The 18,806-nt window shown below is 43.0% G+C and overlaps 1 long non-coding RNA gene across 1 annotated transcript; it reads left to right on the top strand.

Moving 5' to 3' along the window:
• Positions 1–1,377: 1,377 nt before the first annotated feature.
• On the top strand, positions 1,378–3,806 carry LOC139435890 (uncharacterized). Its single transcript, XR_011645097.1, has 5 exons — positions 1,378–1,465; positions 1,742–1,929; positions 2,193–2,300; positions 3,057–3,183; positions 3,266–3,806. It is a non-coding gene; the product is annotated as an uncharacterized lncRNA (long non-coding RNA).
• Positions 3,807–18,806: the final 15,000 nt, after the last annotated feature.

Genomic DNA, 18,806 nt, shown 5'->3' with positions numbered 1-18,806 from the left:
TCCCCTGGTAATTGAGGACACAAGTTATCTAAATGACTAATGTCATCTTTATGGCTTTCAGAAAGGACAGGAGACCGACAGGTGACTATCAAAGGACTAGCAGCAGCAGCAGGACTAGCAGCATATGATGATAATGATGATGTTAAATGTGTTGTTTTAGGAACATCCATTGCAAATACATGGAATTCAATAAACATTGAATAGCATATCATGCAGTTTGTCGGTGCCTTTTCCTCCGTGTTGTCCTGGTTTGCTGTGCTGCCTCCTAGTAGCCACCATGGTTTGCTGTGCTGCCTGGGGATGCTCAAATCGCTCAGAAAAAGGAGTACGAATGTACGGCTTCCCCACTGACACAGAGCGGAGGAAAAAATGTCTGGCTCAAGTCAGCAGGAGCAATTTCACGACCAACAGCAACAAAATATGTGATGTAATTATATACAAACACTGCATTTGCACTTTTTCACAAAACGAAAACCACCCCATTGGGAAAACTTAATGTTTTGTTTAATACAAAAAAACAGGGAAAGGCTTGAAAAACACTGAGAGTTGAGACTCATGGTGCAGGGTGAGGGTCTCAGTGCAGGTATTCAGACTCCATTGAATCCCCCTCTGGTTCTTGTGCTGAAAGAGGGAGTAACAGACAGGAGAAAGGGTTATACACACAGCACACCTATTGGATGGGAAATGCCTTGGGGAGATAAGGTGTTTACTTATATAAAACAGTATTAAACTTACCTTGTGTTTTCACTCTCACTTAAGTCCCTCTCCCTTTGCCACCAATCCAGAATCAGCTGAGCTGCAACATAATACAGACAGGTAATAATCAACAGAATCACAAGGACACAATATGGCTCTGCTAAAAACACTCACTCTTACACGCACCAAAGTTATATTGATCTAATATTTAACTCCCTCCACCCCCCCGCATACAATCCCGTTTAGAAGCCCCTCTTCTCTAATTCAACATGTTGGACGAAATGACATTAAGAGAACGGAACTTACAATTAAAAGGCTGTCAACGTGTGTTGCTAACTTGCTTCGGTATGCTAGCTTGATCTGTTATCTGTAAACGTTCCCTAAATCTACTAATTTAGGGATAATCCACTGACATCCTTTAATACACATGTTCATTTGAATCAGATGTACTGATAATATCCGCAATATAAATCTTTAAACTTCTTCTTACTTTAAAAGTCCGTCACGAACGGTCTATTATGCTGCAACTCCACAGCTCTGCCAGCCTTGGCGCTAACTTCCGGGGAACGATTGAGAGGCTCCACGATCCGCCATTGCTGTAAAAAAGTGGTCCATTGGAGTGAACGGAGATGTCGTAACTCTTCTATTAAATAGCTCTGATTCTACCCATAGACAGCAGAGGTTTCAAGATGCCAGAGCACTGTGCAGCATATTGCTGTGCAAATCGGCGGACGATTGCGAACAGGGGTCGGGGGATTACTTTTCACAAGTAAGATTCAACATTATAATTGGTTGTATTTTGTAAATAGAATATTATTGTACTGTATTGATGTCCGCCAGCGAAATCGTAGCCAGCAAACATTATGTCCATGGCCAACTGAGACTTTATAAATCGCTGCTGTAACAAGTGAATGTCCCCGTTGTGGGATGAATACAGTAAAATCTAATCTAATCTATCTAGGAAGAAGAAGGAAGAAAATAAGCTTGACCTCCTTCTTAAAATGTTTTTGTGTTGACTCTCAAATCTCCCGTTTTTATTTTGAAGGTTTCCCAAAGACAAAGATATGAGAAAGAAGTGGGAAGTTGCTTTGAGGAGGGAAGGGTTCACTGCAAGCGAGTCATCCGTGATTTGCAGTGAGCATTTTAAGCAGGACGAGTTTGACAGGACAGATTGTCCGACTCAGAGATGGTGTTATTCCCTCCATCTTCAGCTTCCCGGTTCACCTCCAAAGAGTAGGTGTATCATCATAAGGTTATTAGCATTCATAAATGTAAATATTCTATTATCAATAACAGGGCAGGGGTGTGTGTGTGTGTGTGTGTGTGTGTGTGTGTGTGTGTGTGTGTGTGTGTGTGTGTGTGTGTGTGTGTGTGTGTGTGTGTGTGTGTGTGTGTGTGTGTGTGTGTGTGTGTGTGTGTGTGTGTGTGTGTGTGTGTGTGTGTGTGTGTGTGTGTGTGTGTGTGTGTGTGTGTGGTATTCTGCTTTTTCATTTTAGCCAGAAAAGGGCAGGACTACGTCTACTTCCAGAAAAGCTGAAGAGAGCCTGTCTGTGGCCCCTCAGGACGACCCAGAAGCTTCAACCTCACAACCTCAGCCTAATGATGTGAGTATTTCTATTTTCAACATCATTCATAATGGTCCTAGACAAAGTAAAATCTCTCTTGTTTGCTGCCACTCATATTAAACACACTCACAAATAAACACATACACACACAATTGAAGACATGTTGAACATGCATTCCTGGCACACACACACACACACACACACACACACACACACACACACACACACACACACACACACACACACACACACACACACACACACACACACACACACACACACACACACACACACACACACACACACACACACACACACACACACACACACACACACACACACACACACGATGCTGGCAGTGGCTTTGACAGGTGATGACTATAAGAAAGAATGTGGGCCATACTCTAGTTGTGTCAAAGTGATGTGTGTGAAGTGAAACATCACTCAAACCATGTTCATCCCTCTTATAGGATCATAGCTATGTCTCGCCTGCTTCTCCTACTGCTCTTAAGGCCAGACTCAATGAAGCTTTAGCAAGAGTGGAGAGTCTCGAGCGAGAGAGGAAGAATGCCATGGCTAGAGAAAAGAGGGCAGAGACCACAGTGAGGAGTCTTTTGGGGGATTTGAGGGAAAAGAACCTCATTAATGAAGAACTCAAAGAGAGGCTTGATTTCTACTCAGGGAAGATGAAAGTAGCACTTTGAAATTCATGTACATCTTACTCTTACACTCTTTATTAAACTCCTTTGTTATTATATGAAGGGGACTTATTCATTTTTTCTCATACAATTTCAGATCTTCAAATAGACTTGAAGGCAAAGCAGGGCCATGAGTACTCCAAGGACCACAGAGAATGTGCCCTCACACTCCATCTACATGGTCCAAAGGCATACAAATACCTCAGAGAGACTACAACAAAAAGGTAGTCTTAATGTTGTTCAATTTCATTTTTGGAAATTACGGTTGCAAGTACGTTAAATAGCTACTTCTCAATTTTTTTACAGGTGGCTGTGTTCGGTGGATGGCAAGCCTGGCCTGAACAAGATGATGCTGGATATGCTGGAGAGAAGATGCCAGGAAGACCAGGCTAAACATGGATGTGTTTCACTCATGTTGGATGACATGGCCATCAGAAAACATGTGCAATATAATCCACATAACCAGTCAATGTCTGGTTTTGTAGACATGGGTGATGAAACAATGAGACCGATACTGCTACTGAGGCTCTTGTGTTCATGGTGGTTGGCCTACACGGACATTGGAAGGCTCCCATTGCATATTACCTGACGAAGTCTTTGTCACCTGAAACACAAAGGGTCCTAATCTAAATCTAAAATCTAATCTAATCTATCTAGGAAGAAGAAGGAAGAAAATAAGCTTGACCTCCTTCTTAAAATGTTTTTGTGTTGACTCTCAAATCTCCCGTTTTTATTTTGATGGTTTCCCAAAGACAAAGATATGAGAAAGAGGTTCTCAGTCATGCTTTGGAGGAGCCGCATGCACGGGGCATTCGGGTGTCATGAGCAACTTTGTGTAAATATGGTTTGGGCGGGGTGGTGTCATGTTCTTGTGTTTAACTTGAACATTTACATTTTTTATATAGATGTAGAAGTACATTTTCATTTTTTATGACATAGATATTCATTTTTACTGATATATAACTTCTGTCTATGTATAATGTATTATTGTTTCTTCATTTTTCAACTTATTAAAATAGCTGAGTATAGGCCTACACAATATGCTTCTCTATCATATATAGACCATTAGTGTTTTTTTATGTGTGTGTGTGTATATATTATATATCGTGTGTCTTTTGCAAAATACCTATCATACATAACATAGGCTATCAAATACCAGAATATTCTATTGCTGTTAAGCCTACTATGAATATTAAAATACGCCGAATCATGTGTCCGGTATCATGCCTACATATATGACGTTTGCAGAAACCCCCCCCCCCCCCCGTGAAAATCAGTTTTGTATTCAGCGAGTTATGATTGATAAAATGCGCTGACACTTCATTGCGCCTGCCAGACAGATTACACTGAGTGGAGCGGGTGACCGGTCCAAGATGGCGGCCCCACGGCTCGTCAGCGCCAATAGGCAGCAGCGGTCGATGCGGCGTCTACTCTTTATATGTCTATGAATCGACCTATATAGTCGTTTTTTGTAGGAGGACAGGCTGCCTAAAACAGGCTACAGCCGTTGTGTATTTTATTATGTGAAGCACTAAATGGTTTTAGAAAAATATCGACTCTTTGTTTGTAGATATCTACTAAACTAAAGCAAATAAACAGAGTAGGTCTGTTATACTGAGTGATATATATTATACACACTGTTCTTCTCTCTGCACGGACCTCACAGCGTCGTGATGAAAGCAGTTAATAAAATAATATCCAGGGGATGTTTCAGGCTTATCAATGAACAACAGGCGGGGTCACAGACATAAGGCCAGCTGTTAAATAAAGCTCTTCTGACCTTAGGTGTCATGTGGGTATATATATATATATACCGTAACCTCAAATCATCTTCGTAATATATCTATCAAACTATAGATCCTACACATCGACTGGACGTGGATTCTAAGAGTATCAATCAATCAAAAAGCATTTTAATGGCCAAACTATTCCACAATTTAGGATTTTCCAGAGAGGGTTATTTGTGAATAAACGTCCCTCCGGAGCGTTTGCAATTAACGGGCCGGGAGCATGTTGTTTCTTACATGACCACTAGAGCACCTCTAGTGGTCATGTAAGAAACAACATACACTTTAAAACGTGTCTCTGGGTCATAATAAGGGCATGAACAATCGGCCTATATGGTCGTTTTTCGTAGGAGGACAGGCTGAAATATTCTGTGGATTCACAATTTGACACATACAACTCTAGACACTCATTGCACTGCAAAGACATGGACATTAGGTTAATTTGTTTTAATAGGTTTTTTCAATGTTAGAGTGAATGATTATCTGTATCTGTCAGCCCTGTGATTGACTGGGGACCTGTTGTGTTCCCTGTCTGTCTCTCAATGTCAGCTGGGATTGGATCTAGCCAATAGACGGATGGATGGATGGATAGAGAGTCAGTCTTAATCCAAACCAAACCTCTCTGCCACAACGGACATATTACTAGAGGAAAAAAAACTAAAAACTATGAAAAAAGTTTACAGGAGCTATGTGGGTGAATGCATCATCATTATAATATACATCTGAAGTAATTCAGTCCCTCTTGGCCTTCATTTTTTACTGTAATTACAATGGAGTTATGGGGTAAAAAGTTATAGCTGTAAGTCCAATGACTGTTTTTTATTGGTAAACCCTTCAAAATTGTAAATGTTTCCACCTCAAAATATTCATTTCAGCCCAAATTCCCGGTTGTTTTCATGCTCTCTTGAAGGTGGTCCAATAACCTGAGCTCAGCACACATAAACACCTCTGGGTTTTGTTCCATTTGCACATGATTTATATGTCAATCATTTGGCAGTATTTCCTGAATGCTAAAGAGTGTTTTGACTGTGAGAAGAAGACAGGCTCACATTAGAGCTTTGGGGCAGTCACAATCTAACTTAACTGCAGGGATACACACACTGGCTTTAGGGAACCATTATGGTGAAAACGAAGAGTCCTTCAAGAGAGGTGGATCCTGCCATAGTCAATGATGGGTCATTGCAAAAAACCTGCTTTAAGCGACAATAAGAGTTACTCATTTTCAGTGACAAATCTGTTCTGGCTTCCATAATGTAATAACCAAAGACCTTCCCCTCCTCGGCTGTTTCTGTTGTGCCTTCAGTTATTTCCAAAACTAAATAGAACTTTCTGCTTTAATTTAAAGGTGAGTGAAAATCAATTCCCTGAGCTTAATAGTATCACAAAATTAATTTGGAAATGACTTCATAACTAAAATATGACTAACCTGTGCAATCCCTGTGCACACACCCACCCACGTCACAAGCATTTGATCATGCAAACACACACGCACACACAATATAAAAAGACACAAAAAGTCCAATTCTTTATCACTGCGTCCCCATTTGCAAGCCGCTCTGCAGATGAAGTTTTCAACTCCTTGACAGTCACATTGACTGCGGGCTTATTCCCTTCCATAAATACGGGAGAAATGAAAGCAACAAAATCAAAGCCATTGCTGAGACAGCAAAGCAAGAAGAAATCCGACGAGGATGTCTATAGGAAGCATATTGATGTGCTGTAGTTCATCTCTGGCAGCGTGCCACGAAAAAAGGCCCTGGCTCTGAAAGTGATGTACACCTGTGGGAATAAATCAGTGACAGCATCTCATGTTTTATGGAATTGAATTGTAGGAAAATATTACCATGACTGTTAAATCCCTAGATACATCTCATTAGGCACTGACTTCTTTTAAATCTCTTTAATCCTAAATGGATTTAACAAATCCTGCCAGTTCTTCTGTTTCTAATAAAAGGCACTTAAATGGCTTTGTGTACCAAACAATTCAGTCCTTGGTTTCTACAATTTACATTACATTACATTGCATTTAGCTGACGCTTTTATCCAAAGCGACTTACAATAAGTGCGTTCGACCAACAAGATACAAACTTGAAGAAAACAGAATCATATAAGTACATCAGGTTTCATAGAGCTAAAACATTTCAAGTGCTACTCAACTGGCTTTAGATAAGCTAGTCCTTTATTAGTATATAAGTGCTTTGTTAGTAATTCTATCGCTCGAAGTGGAGTCGAAAGAGACTAGTTTTCAGTCTGCACCGGAAGATGTGTAAGCTATCTACTGTCCTGATGTCAAAGGGGAGCTCATTCCACCATTTTGGAGCCAGGATAGCAAACCCACAAGTTTTTGCTGATGGGAACTTGGGTCCCCCCCGCAGTGCGGGTGCAGCGAGCTGTTTGGCTGATGCAGAGCGTAGTGCACGTGCTGGGGTGTACGGTTTAACCATGTCCTGGATGTAGGAAGGGCCAGATCCATTCGCAGCATGGTACACAAGTACCATTGTCTTGAAGTGGATTCTAGCAGTTACTGGAAGCCAGTGGAGGGAGCGGACGGGCGGCGTGGTGTGGGAGAATTTAGGAAGGTTGAAGACCAGACGAGCCGCTGCATTCTGGATGAGCTGCAGAGGTCGGATGGCACATGCAGGTAGACCAGCCAGGAGGGAGTTGCAGTAGTCTAGGCGTGAGATGACGAGAGCCTGGACCAGAACCTGCGTCGCTTTCTGGGTCAACTAGGGACGCATCCTCCTGATGTTGTAAAGCGTGTATCTGCAGCAGCGGGTTGTAGCAGCTATGTTTGCAGTGAAGGACAGGTTGTTATCTAGGATCACACCCAGATTCCTTGCAGTCTGAGTCGGGGAAACAACAGAGGTGCCGATGTTGATTCAAGAGTGGGACAATCTTTTCTTGGAAGGAAAAGCAGTTCAGTTTTGTCAAGGTTGAGCTTGAGATGGTGAGCGGACATCCACTGAGAGATGTCAGCTAAGCAGAGATGCGTGCGACGACCTGGGTCTCTGAGCGGGGAAAGGACAGAATTAATTGGGTGTCGTCAGCATAGCAATGGTATGAAAGACCATGCGGGCTAATGACAGATCCGAGCGAGTTTGAATTGACTTGGAATTCAAACTGTCAAACTAACAATCATGCTTGAACAGAAAAGAAAAGCCAATGTTGAGTCTTATTTGAGGCTGTTAGCGTTGCTGCTCGTCAATTGAAACATGACATCAAATGAAAAAACCTTCAATAAATCTCTTTTTTGTTGTAAGCGAGTGTGATACTGCATGCTGATGCTGTGATTTGTGTCCACAGCTGCTTTTGTTAATTAATTTCCCTCCTTTGCCCCTCTGCTGTGATCCACAAGTTATCACCTGCAGTATATCTTGCTCTGCACCACTAACCTGATGTGAAAGCCATTCATCACCAAGGCAACAACAGGTGAGGTCAAAACATCTGATTGAATAGCACTGGAAATGTGCAGGACAATGAATTCATTGTATTACTTTGGACCGTCAGAATAATATTTGTCAATTTGTATTCTAGAGGCAAATGCCAAAGAATAGGTTGAGAAAGTGATGCAACGAAGGTGAAATCTCTGAGGAATTAATTATGAAAGAGTGCGCACTTATAAGACAAACTGAGCTTCTCACGTCATAACAACGGCCCTTAAATATTCATTGTTTTATTATGACAGAACCCTGTTCAAAAGCAGTAAATCTCTCGCTTATAGTAGGTTCGATGCATTGTTATCTGTTGTTTGGCATTAGGGAAAGCTGCTTGTTGTGTATGGCATGCACTTTAGAGTTCATCTCTGTTTTGATGTTCAGACATGTACCTAGGCCAATACAACAAATACATGTCTTTTGTTCAGTTGCTTGGAAAGGAATATTTCCATAAAGACAACATATACAATATTGTGCCACTTGCCAGGGTAGGGTTAAGGCTTATGAAAAACATGCAAATTCACCGACTGGACCAAGTAAACTGACATGTACTAAACTAGCCTTTAAACAGAGTTTTTCCTTATTGTTTGTTCCAATCTGCCCAAAATCAGCTGTTGTGATGTAATTATACATGTAATAACCTTTTGTTTACACATGTCAGGCCAGCAGGAACTCTTGTTTTGTGTCGCAGCAATAAAGAGCTGTAAACACACATTCCCCACGCTGGGCTGAAGGCTTATTGATTTTGGATGAGGGACAGGCTCTCAGAGCAGGTTGACTCTCCAAAACTACTTATGAAATACATGGACCGCCAGCACCTAATTAAATCTGCACAGTGACAATCATGCCACTAAAATTGTATTCGGAATGGTCTACTTTAGTTTTTTGCAGGAAAGTACTGCTGTGTTAAATTACATGTGTTTCCATGTTAGGTTTTTTCTATGTATTTCAGATGTCTACAGGCAGGCACTCAGTAATGGCACCACATTAGTCACTTTAACACAAATGAAAGACAGCTTGATTTTTCAGGGTCTTATTCAAAATGGAAAAGCAGAAACAAGTTAATTTGAGGTTATTTAAAAACGTCATTTTAGGTCATAAAAGCTTTCTTTCACGTGAATAAGTTTAACATGCATAGTGCTAAGGAAAATACAGAGCAAACATCTGTATAAGCCAACCAAAAATAAATAACAAATCTTGTTTATGATTTATATGGAAATTTGTACAAGGCTCAAACTTTGCAACGTGAAATGAAAATGGAATCTGGGTGCTTATATGAGGTTTCAATGACCTTTGTCTTGGCTAGGTGACAAAGCAATCAGACATTGATACATTATCTCGTTTGGAAGCAGGAAAATAAAAAGGACGAGGCAAAAACATACCCGACCTTGTTCTTTATTTTGTTCAGTTTAAAAGAGTCGCTCCTTTCATTTATTATTTCCTTTAACAGGTTTTCAAAGGTTGTGCTTTGTCTAGGCTTTTTTAATGGCACTTTGCATCCAGAAGTAAATGTTCCTGAAAGATTAATAACAATAAGCTAAACTTGGCTATTGTCGGTCAAAACAAGCATGCTCATTTAATCTTCAGAGCGAAGGATAATAAAATAGGAGTCAACCAAATCATCTCCTGTAACCTTGAGGAGAAGCCAACTCTGATTATTGGAAGCTCTATTCTGAGATACGTGAATTTAGAGACCGAAGCTTCCACAGTCCCATGCATTCCGGGGACGTTGAGGCGCATCTTAAACTGCTGGCTAAGAATAAACGTAAATACAGTAGGATTGTTATTCACGTCGGTGGTAATGATGTTCGTTTACGCCAATCAGAATGCACCAAACTTAATGTGGCGTCGGTGTGTAGTTATGCTAAAACAATGTCGGACAGCGTAATCTTCTCTGGTCCCCTCCCCAATCTGATCAATGATGACATGTATAGCCACATGTTATCATTTCAGCGCTGGTTGTCTTGGTGGTTCCCAGCAAATTATGTGGGCTTCGTAAATAATTGGACAGCCTTCTGGGGAAAACCTGGTCTGATTAAGAGAGACGGCATTCATCCTACTTTGGAAGGTGCAGATCTCATTTCGGCAAACATTTCAGGGCTTTGTGGACTTAATCCATGACAAACTGGAGTTGAGACCAGGAGGCGGAGTCGCAGTCTTACACGCTTCTCTGCGCTCTCTCCTAGGCAGTCATCCATAGGAATCCCGAACCCAATAAAATACCCAATATTAAATATTATATTATATTAAACCTAATAGAGGTGTCATACATAATAACCTAATAAAAGTAAATGTAACAACTACTACAGTGCAACAAAACAGGAAGATTAAATGTGGTCTCTTAAACATAAGATCTCTAGCATCTAAAGCAATATTCGTAAATGATTTAATATCAGATTATAATATTGATATATGCTGTCTCACTGAAACTTGGTTGAGACATGAAGAATATGTCAGCATAAATGAGGCCACTCCACCCAGCCATGTCAACACTCATATTGCCCGAGGCACGGGCCGAGGAGGTGGAGTTGCAGCAATCTTTGACTCAAGTTTACTTATCAATACTAAACCAAAATTAAATTATACCTCCTTTGAAAGCCTCGTTTTTAGTCTTACGCATCCGACCTGGAAAACTTTGCAGCCAATCTTATTTGTTACAGTGTATCGTGCACCAGGTCCTTATTCAGAATTCCTATCAGAATTCTCTGAGTTTTTATCAACTTTGGTTCTTAAAACAGACAAAGTAATTATCGTAGGTGAATTTAATATTCATGTTGACGATGATAAAAATAGCCTTACTGTTGCATTTAACTCTATATTAGATTCTGTTAGTTTCTGTCAGAGTGTAAATAAACCAACCCACTGCTATAATCACACTCTCGACCTTGTTCTGACTTATGGTATTGAAATTGAGCAACTATTAGTCGAACCGCATAATCCTGCTTTATCCGACCATTTCTTAGTAACTTTTGAAGTACTATTACGAGACTACAAAGCATCAGTCAAAAGCTCTTGCAGCAGAAACCTATCTGTTAGTGCTATAGCCACATTTAAGGAAGAGATTCCACCAATACTTAACTCGATAGCATATCTGCATGTAGGGGAGGAAACTTATACAAAATGTACACCACCCCAAATTGATCATGTTGTTGATAGTGCTACAGATGTGCTGCAAATAAAATTAGACTCTGTTGCTCCTTTGAAAAAGAAGAAAATAAAACAACATAGATTAGCTCCATGGCATAATGCCGAAACCCGCAAAATAAAGCAAAAGTCTAGACAACTTGAAAGAATATGGCGTTCCACTAAACTTGAAGAATCTTGTTTAATTTGGAATATTACTCTCAATGAATATAAGAAAGCACTGCGTAAAGCGAGAGCAGCCTACTACTCTTCATTAATAGATAAGAATAAGAATAATGCAAGATTTATTTTCAGCACTGTAGCCAGGCTGACAGAGAGCCACAGCTCGATTGAGCCTTCTATTCCCATAGCACTCAGTAGTAATGATTTTATGTGCTTTTTTAATGATAACATTGTTACTCTTAGAAACAAAATTAATGACCTCTTGCCTTTGACCAGTATAGTGTTATCAACAGCTCCCGGAAACGTAAGTTCTAATATTACACTAGATAGTAAACTAGAATGCTTTTCAGCCATAAACCTTGAACAATTGAATTCAATGATTATTTCATCTAAACCATCAACGTGTATCTTAGACCCAATTCCAACTAAGCTGTTAGAGGTTTTAGCCAACTATAGAACTATTTGTAATCTTCCATTCCACTCAAGAATTATTGAGAAAGCAGTCGCAAAACAGTTGTGTGATTAATTAAAAAACAATGATTTATTTGAAGATTTTCAGTCTGGTTTTAGAACACATCATAGCACAGAGACAGCTCTGGTTAAAGTCACAAATGACCTTCTCATAGCCTCAGACAAAGGACTTGTCTCTATTCTTGTCTTGCTCGATCTCAGTGCTGCATTTTATACTATCGACCATGATATCCTACTGCAAAGACTAGAGCACTTAGTTGGCATGAAGGAAACTGTTTTAGGCTGGTTGAACGCTCTCAGTTTGTACGTGTCAACGATGAATCTTCCATGCAGTGACCATTGCATGTATACAAAATATTTGTAATGTGTATATGTAAAGCGCTTTGAGCATCTGGAAAAGCGCTATAATAAATATAAGGAATTATTATTATTAATTATTATGCAAACCAAAGTCATGGAGTGCCACAGGGCTCAGTGCTTGGACCTATTTTGTTCACACAATATATGCTTCCGTTAGGCAATATTATAAGGAATCATTCTGTACATTTTCATTGTTATGCGGATGATACTCAAGTGTCCAGTATTTCATACCCATTTATTCTCTTATTTTTAACTATAAAACTATAACTATCATGATCATATAAAGGTATTCCTCACAAATACTTGTTTAGATAAATTGTTACGAATGGGTGAAGCAGGTAGGACTCAAATGCAGAATAACGAAAAGCGAGCTTTATTAAATAAATTAAAGCTGTGGCAAAACAAGGCAGAATCCAAAATCTCCAACACCAACGAGCAGCACAAGGAACACAGACCGTGGAATGACATGGAGGGGAAACAGACAGAAAGCAGACGGGGGGAAACGGGGGTGAACACTTTACACAATAAAACAGGAAACCCAAAGACAAGAAAAACACCAACACAGACAAAACTACAAACGTGACATAACATGACAATCGTGACAGAACCCCCCCCTCAAGGGACGGATCCCAGACGTCCCAAAAAAAGGTCCAGCAGGGTGGGTGGAGGGGGACCGAAGGGAGGACACATAACTAGGGCCAAGAAAGGGTGGGTGGAGGGGGTCTGGAGGACGGGTCTCGGGCGGACGGCCGGGGGAAAGGCAGAGACCAAGGAGGGGGTCTCGGGTGGAAGGCCCGGGAGCAAGGCAGAGACCAAGGACGGGGTCTCGGGCAGAAGGCCCGGGGGCAAGGCAGAGACCAAGGAGGGGGTCTCGGGTGGACGGCCTAGGGGCAAGGCAAAGTTCAAAAAGGGGCGAAGGCCACAGCGGGCAAACTCAGGGGGCCGTGCATGAGGGCAAAAGCAGCGGCAGGAAGAGTCAGGGGGCCGGGCCCGAGGACGAAGACCGCGGCACTCAGGGGGCCGGGCTCGAGGGAGAAGACCGCGGCTCTCAGGGGGCCGGGCTCGAGGGAGAAGACCGCGGCTCTCAGGGGGCCGGGCTTGAGGGCGAAGACCAGACAGCTCCGGAGGCCGGGCAGGACCCGGTGTCGGCCGAACAGGAACCGGAGCCAGTGGGACAGGCTTCGGCAGGATCCCCCACGGAAGAGGACCAGTAGTTGGCAGGACCCCCGGTGAGACAGGTGATGGTGGGGCCTCCAACGGAACAGGACAAGGGGTTGGCAGGACCCCCGGCAGAAGAGTTGTCGGCGGGACCCCCAGAGGAACAGGACATAGGATTGGCAGGACCCCCGGCAGGAGAGTTGTCGGCGGGACCCCCAGAGGAACAGGACATAGGATTGGCAGGACCCCCGGCAGGAGAGCATTCGGCGGGACCTCCAACGGCACAGGACATAGGGTTGGCAGGACCCCCGGCAGAAGAGTAGTTGGCAGGACCCCCGGCAGGAGAGTAGTCGGCGGGACCTCCAACGTAACAGGACAAGGAGCTGGCAGGACCCCCGGCAGAAGAGCAGTTGGCGGGGCCTCCAACGGCACAGGACAAAGGGTTGGCAAGACCCCCGGCAGGAGAGCAGTCGGTGGGACCTCCAACGAGATGGGACAAGGAGCTGGCAGGACCCCCGGCAGGAGAGCAGACGACGGGACCTCCAACGGGACGGGACAAAGGGTTGGCAGGACCCCCGGCAGGAGAGTAGTCGGCGGGGCCTCCAACGGCACAGGACATAGGATTGGCAGGACCCCCGGCAGGAGAGTAGACGGCGGGACCTCCAACGAGACAGGACAAGAAGCTGGCAGGACCCCCGGCAGGAGAGTAGACGGCGGGACCTCCAACGGGACAGACATACGATTGGTAGGACCCCCGGCAGAGGAGTAGTCGACGGGGCCTCCAACGGGACAGGACATGGAGTTGGCAGGACCCCCAGCGGAACCTCCAACGGACCAGGACATTGGGTAGGGACTTGAGACATGACTCGAGAGGGGAACTAGAGACGGAACTCCAGAGGGGACTAGAGGAGAGACTAGAGGAGGAACAAGAGGAGGGACTAGAGGAGGTAACTCGAGAGGGGACTTGAGAGGGGAACTAGAGAGGGGACTCGAGGAGGGACTAGAGATGGGACTAGAGGAGGGACTAAAGGAGGGACTAGAGCAGGGACTAAAGGAGGGACTAGAGGAGGGAACTCAAGAGGGAACTCGAGAGGGGACTGGAGAAGTGACTAGAGGAGGGACTAGAGATGGGACTAGGGAATTGACTAGAGGCGGGACTTGAGTAGGAACTAGAGATGGAACTCGAGAGGTGACTGGAGAGGGGACTCGAGAGGGAACTAGAGATGGGACTAGAGAAGGGACTAGAGAAGGGACTTGGGAAGGGACTAGAGAAGGGACTTGGGAAGGGACTAGAGGAGGGACTAGAGAGGTGACTAAAAGGGGGACTGGAGAAGGGACTAGGGAAGTGACTAGAGGAGGGACTTGAGAAAGGACTTGAGAAAGGAATTGAGTAGGGACTAGAGAAGGGACTATGGCAGCTGGGACCAGGACTGGGGCCGGAACCATGGCTGCTGGGGCCAGAACTGGAGCCGGAGCCGCTGGAGTACGGGCTGGAATCCTGGCCTTGCATCTTCCAGAGACCTTTTGGAGGCTCCGTGGACCTCCAAACGCCAGACGGGTTCCTGAGAAAAGGTCTGAGGTTGGAACTGGAGCCGCTGGAACCGGAACAGAGGCCTGGACCATGGCTGTGTGGGCCAGGTAATCGAGCAAGGAAACATAGCTCTGCGGGTCGGTACTGGTGTATGGATCCATGGCTGTGGAAACCGGAACTGAAGCCGGGATCATGGCTGTTGGAGCACGGGCTGGAATCCTGGCCCTGCGTCTCCTAGAGGCTTTTTGGAGACTCTGTGGACCTTCAACAGGACAGTAGTTGGATCCCAGGAAAGGGTTAGAAGCTTGTGCCAATTCCTCAGGGCTACTTGAAAAGGTTTGTAGCCACTCCGGCAACAAGCTCCTGAGCCAGGGCTTGCGAGCAACCTCCCGGCGTGCCTCCTTCAAAGCAGCCTCTTTACCCCGTCTAGATGAGGCGTTCTTCCAGGTGTAAAAAATGTACTCCAGAGAATACCCAAGACATTCCGCCTGTGGGGCCAAAACATTGAAATCTGCTGAGTCCAAATTTGGTCGGTTCATTCTGTTACGAATGGGTGAAGCAGGTAGGACTCAAATGCAGAATAACGAAAAGCGAGCTTTATTAAATAAATTAAAGCTGTGGCAAAACAAGGCAGAATCCAAAATATCCAACACCAACGAGCAGCACAAGGAACACAGACCGTGGAATGACATGGAGGGGAAACAGACAGAAAGCAGACAGGCAGGAAACGGGGGTGAACACTTTACACAATAAAACAGGAAACCCAAAGACAAGAAAAACACCAACACAGACAAAACTACAAACGTGACATAACATGACAATCGTGACCAAACCGTTTGAGACCCACTGAGATAACCTACACTAAAGTGAACTATCTAAATACTGAGAGAGTCCTTACCTCTGGCTGAGGTTATACGATCCTCTCAGTCTGACAGGAGAGGACTCTCCTCCACCTTGGTGTAGAAACAGCTCTTTATTCCGTTAGCGTAGCTAGCTAACCAGATGCTAACAACAACATTCCACGTTACCGCTCGCGAACAGACTAAATGCGCTCTTGCCACACACACAGAGAGCCGAGCTTGAATGAAACACAGAGACCCATGTACTTGTACTGTATATCATATTATTTTCGATGGCTTTACTGTATAATCAGTATAAAAGATGGACAGATCGCCACTGGGCTTTCATGTAAACACCTATGCTAAACACACAGCCACGTAATGATAACAACAAAAAGGTCGGGGTCATTGGTCAAGCAACACACCAATCAGAGAGCAGCGGTGAGCACACCTCAGGCTGCGTTTCATATTTGTATTATTTGTTTCTGATGTATTTCACACAAAAAACTTTTAGTGGAAACGTTTTAACTTATATGATTAAAAAAACAAAAACCGGCAAAGTGGCAATAACCCACATGGAAGGAATATATATGAACCTATATATTTCTAATATATGTCACATATATGTTTAACATATGTGACATATCTGAAATTGGACCCCTACATATATGTCTCTGAACATATATGTGCATATATATCCATATATGCACATATATGGGTTCAGTGTATATGCACATATATGCACATATAGGTTGTACATATATGCACATATAGGTTTCACATATATGCGCATATAGGTTTCACATATATGTGCATATAAGTTTCACATATATGCGCATATAAGTTTAGCCTATATGTGCATATATGTTTATTTACACTTATGTTCAAGGTTTATACATAGCCTACCTACATAAAAAAAAATACAACACACAAAATGTATAAGTCATTAACATACATTTATTGTCAATAAATGTCAATTATTTTGTCTGCTTTTGGCGAGCCCTGAGCTCTGTCAGCTTGTTGTTGATGGCTGTACCCAGCTGGCCCTTCGTTGTGTGTGGCCAGTGGCCACTTCTTCATTGTTGCCTCTACAGAGAAAAGAAAAGGACATAATGAGATGACGGTGTAAAAATGCTCCAAGTCTTCTACAGACTCCAAGCATTCCACTCCAAAGTTTTAGCAAACCACCTGGGGCCTATACTACGAACCTGGTTCAACCTAACCTGGATATGTTTGAGTTAGCCGGTTGGCCTAATCCAAAACATACGCACTCTCGCTAAACTGTTCTCCGACGCTGGTTATCAAGTGGATCGCTCAAGCCAGCCGTGTCCTATCTAGTTAGGTGCGCGTTCACATGAAAGGGGTGGTATCTGGAGCATTCGACCAATCACAAACATGGAGAAGCGTACTGACAGCGCAGCGTCATACTTCCTGAATGAAAAGTGAACTTTAATACTAGTCAAAAATGAAGAAGTTAAACTTTAAACATCCATGACTTAAACACTTGATCCAGGATAAAAGCCACATAGCTGCACCTGCAAGGTGAATACAGCTGGAAAAAGAAAAAGTGTTTGAATGCGTACATTAACAGGTTTATGATATCACTGCCCCGTCTAAAACACGATCTGACTTCAATTACATTTGTCTCGAGTGTTTCGTCAACTTATGTGTTGCTTAAAATAATACTTCTGCATACAGTATGTGACGCTGTGAGTGTTGCACGGCCAGACACGGCTCAGCTGACTCAGATAAGGAGATATATGATACATTATGAAGTGATATGCCGCGGACTGTACTTAATGTACTCTGATCCGGTTACTTATGTTGTGGCCGATATTTAAGTAAGCTTTCTTAACGCTAATGTTATAATAGTCAGATTGCTCTGAAGATGGAGGTGATATTCTATTCATGTTCACGTTCACACAGTCGGTGATTTTTGCCGGCCGTCTTTCCTGCGACGGCAGTTTTTCTGTATTTCCTTTCTCCTGTAATATGACTTGATCGCTTTAAACTCCGCACACTGAGCTCTGATTGGTCAGCAGGCGGTGCTTTCACTGAGTTGAGCTCTTAGCCTGCAACCTAACCTGGTCCCGACCAGGTTAGCTGCTTAGCATATATTACCATGGAGATCTAGCCTGCTAAAACGAGAACCAGCTTCGGATGACCGGAAAGCTGGAGTTTTCCCTGAATTTAGCCGGCTAAGCGAAAATCCTGCTTCGCAGTATACCCCCCTGGTGTAGTGTACACGAGCTCCCCTGTGAGTTTATTGTCAGATAAAGCCCAAAGCCTTTATTCAAACAGATGATCTATTTTATTAGTGATTTGTTTCATATATCATTACTATTATTTTTGAATTATCTAAAAAGTCAGTGCATTTACCAAATCTGTCTAAGAAGCTGCTAAGTTTACAATTATTAGTTAGAATTAGGTAAAGTTTGGCTTTTCAAAATACTGTTTAAAAAAAAATGACATCACATGAACTTCACTTGTATACAAACAACAGAGATCATCAGCACAGGTTGTTTACCAGAAGAGCAATAAGAAAATTAATTAAATACATGATATGGCACAAACACAGTACAAAGGGCATGGTCATTGATTAAGGGTGAAGATGCTGGTTATTTAACACTGCAGAGGAGAACAATTAGTGTCATGGGGTTATTAACGACTACATATTCTATAACACAGAGGACACCACAGTGGAAGCACACTAGCCCAGAAAATGGGTTCTATTAGAAGAGAGCTGTGATCAAGAAGTGAGCAATTGAAAATGTAGTGATCACCCTACAGTAGGTGCTAATCCGTGCAGATACCATTAAGGGGTGTCCTCCTCACTTACCTGATGCTGATCCTGATCCTACCATTGATAGCTAATAAATAGTGAAACAGGGATGGTTAAAGTAGTCAACTTGAGGCATCTCTATTAACTTTTATTTTCCTTTCTAAATTCATTCGTTTTTA

This window comes from Pseudochaenichthys georgianus, chromosome 20 (genome assembly GCF_902827115.2).
Source record: "Pseudochaenichthys georgianus chromosome 20, fPseGeo1.2, whole genome shotgun sequence".
NCBI lineage: Eukaryota > Metazoa > Chordata > Actinopteri > Perciformes > Channichthyidae > Pseudochaenichthys > Pseudochaenichthys georgianus.
Note: the sequence above shows the minus strand (reverse complement) of the source record. Positions and strands in the feature narration are given on the sequence as shown.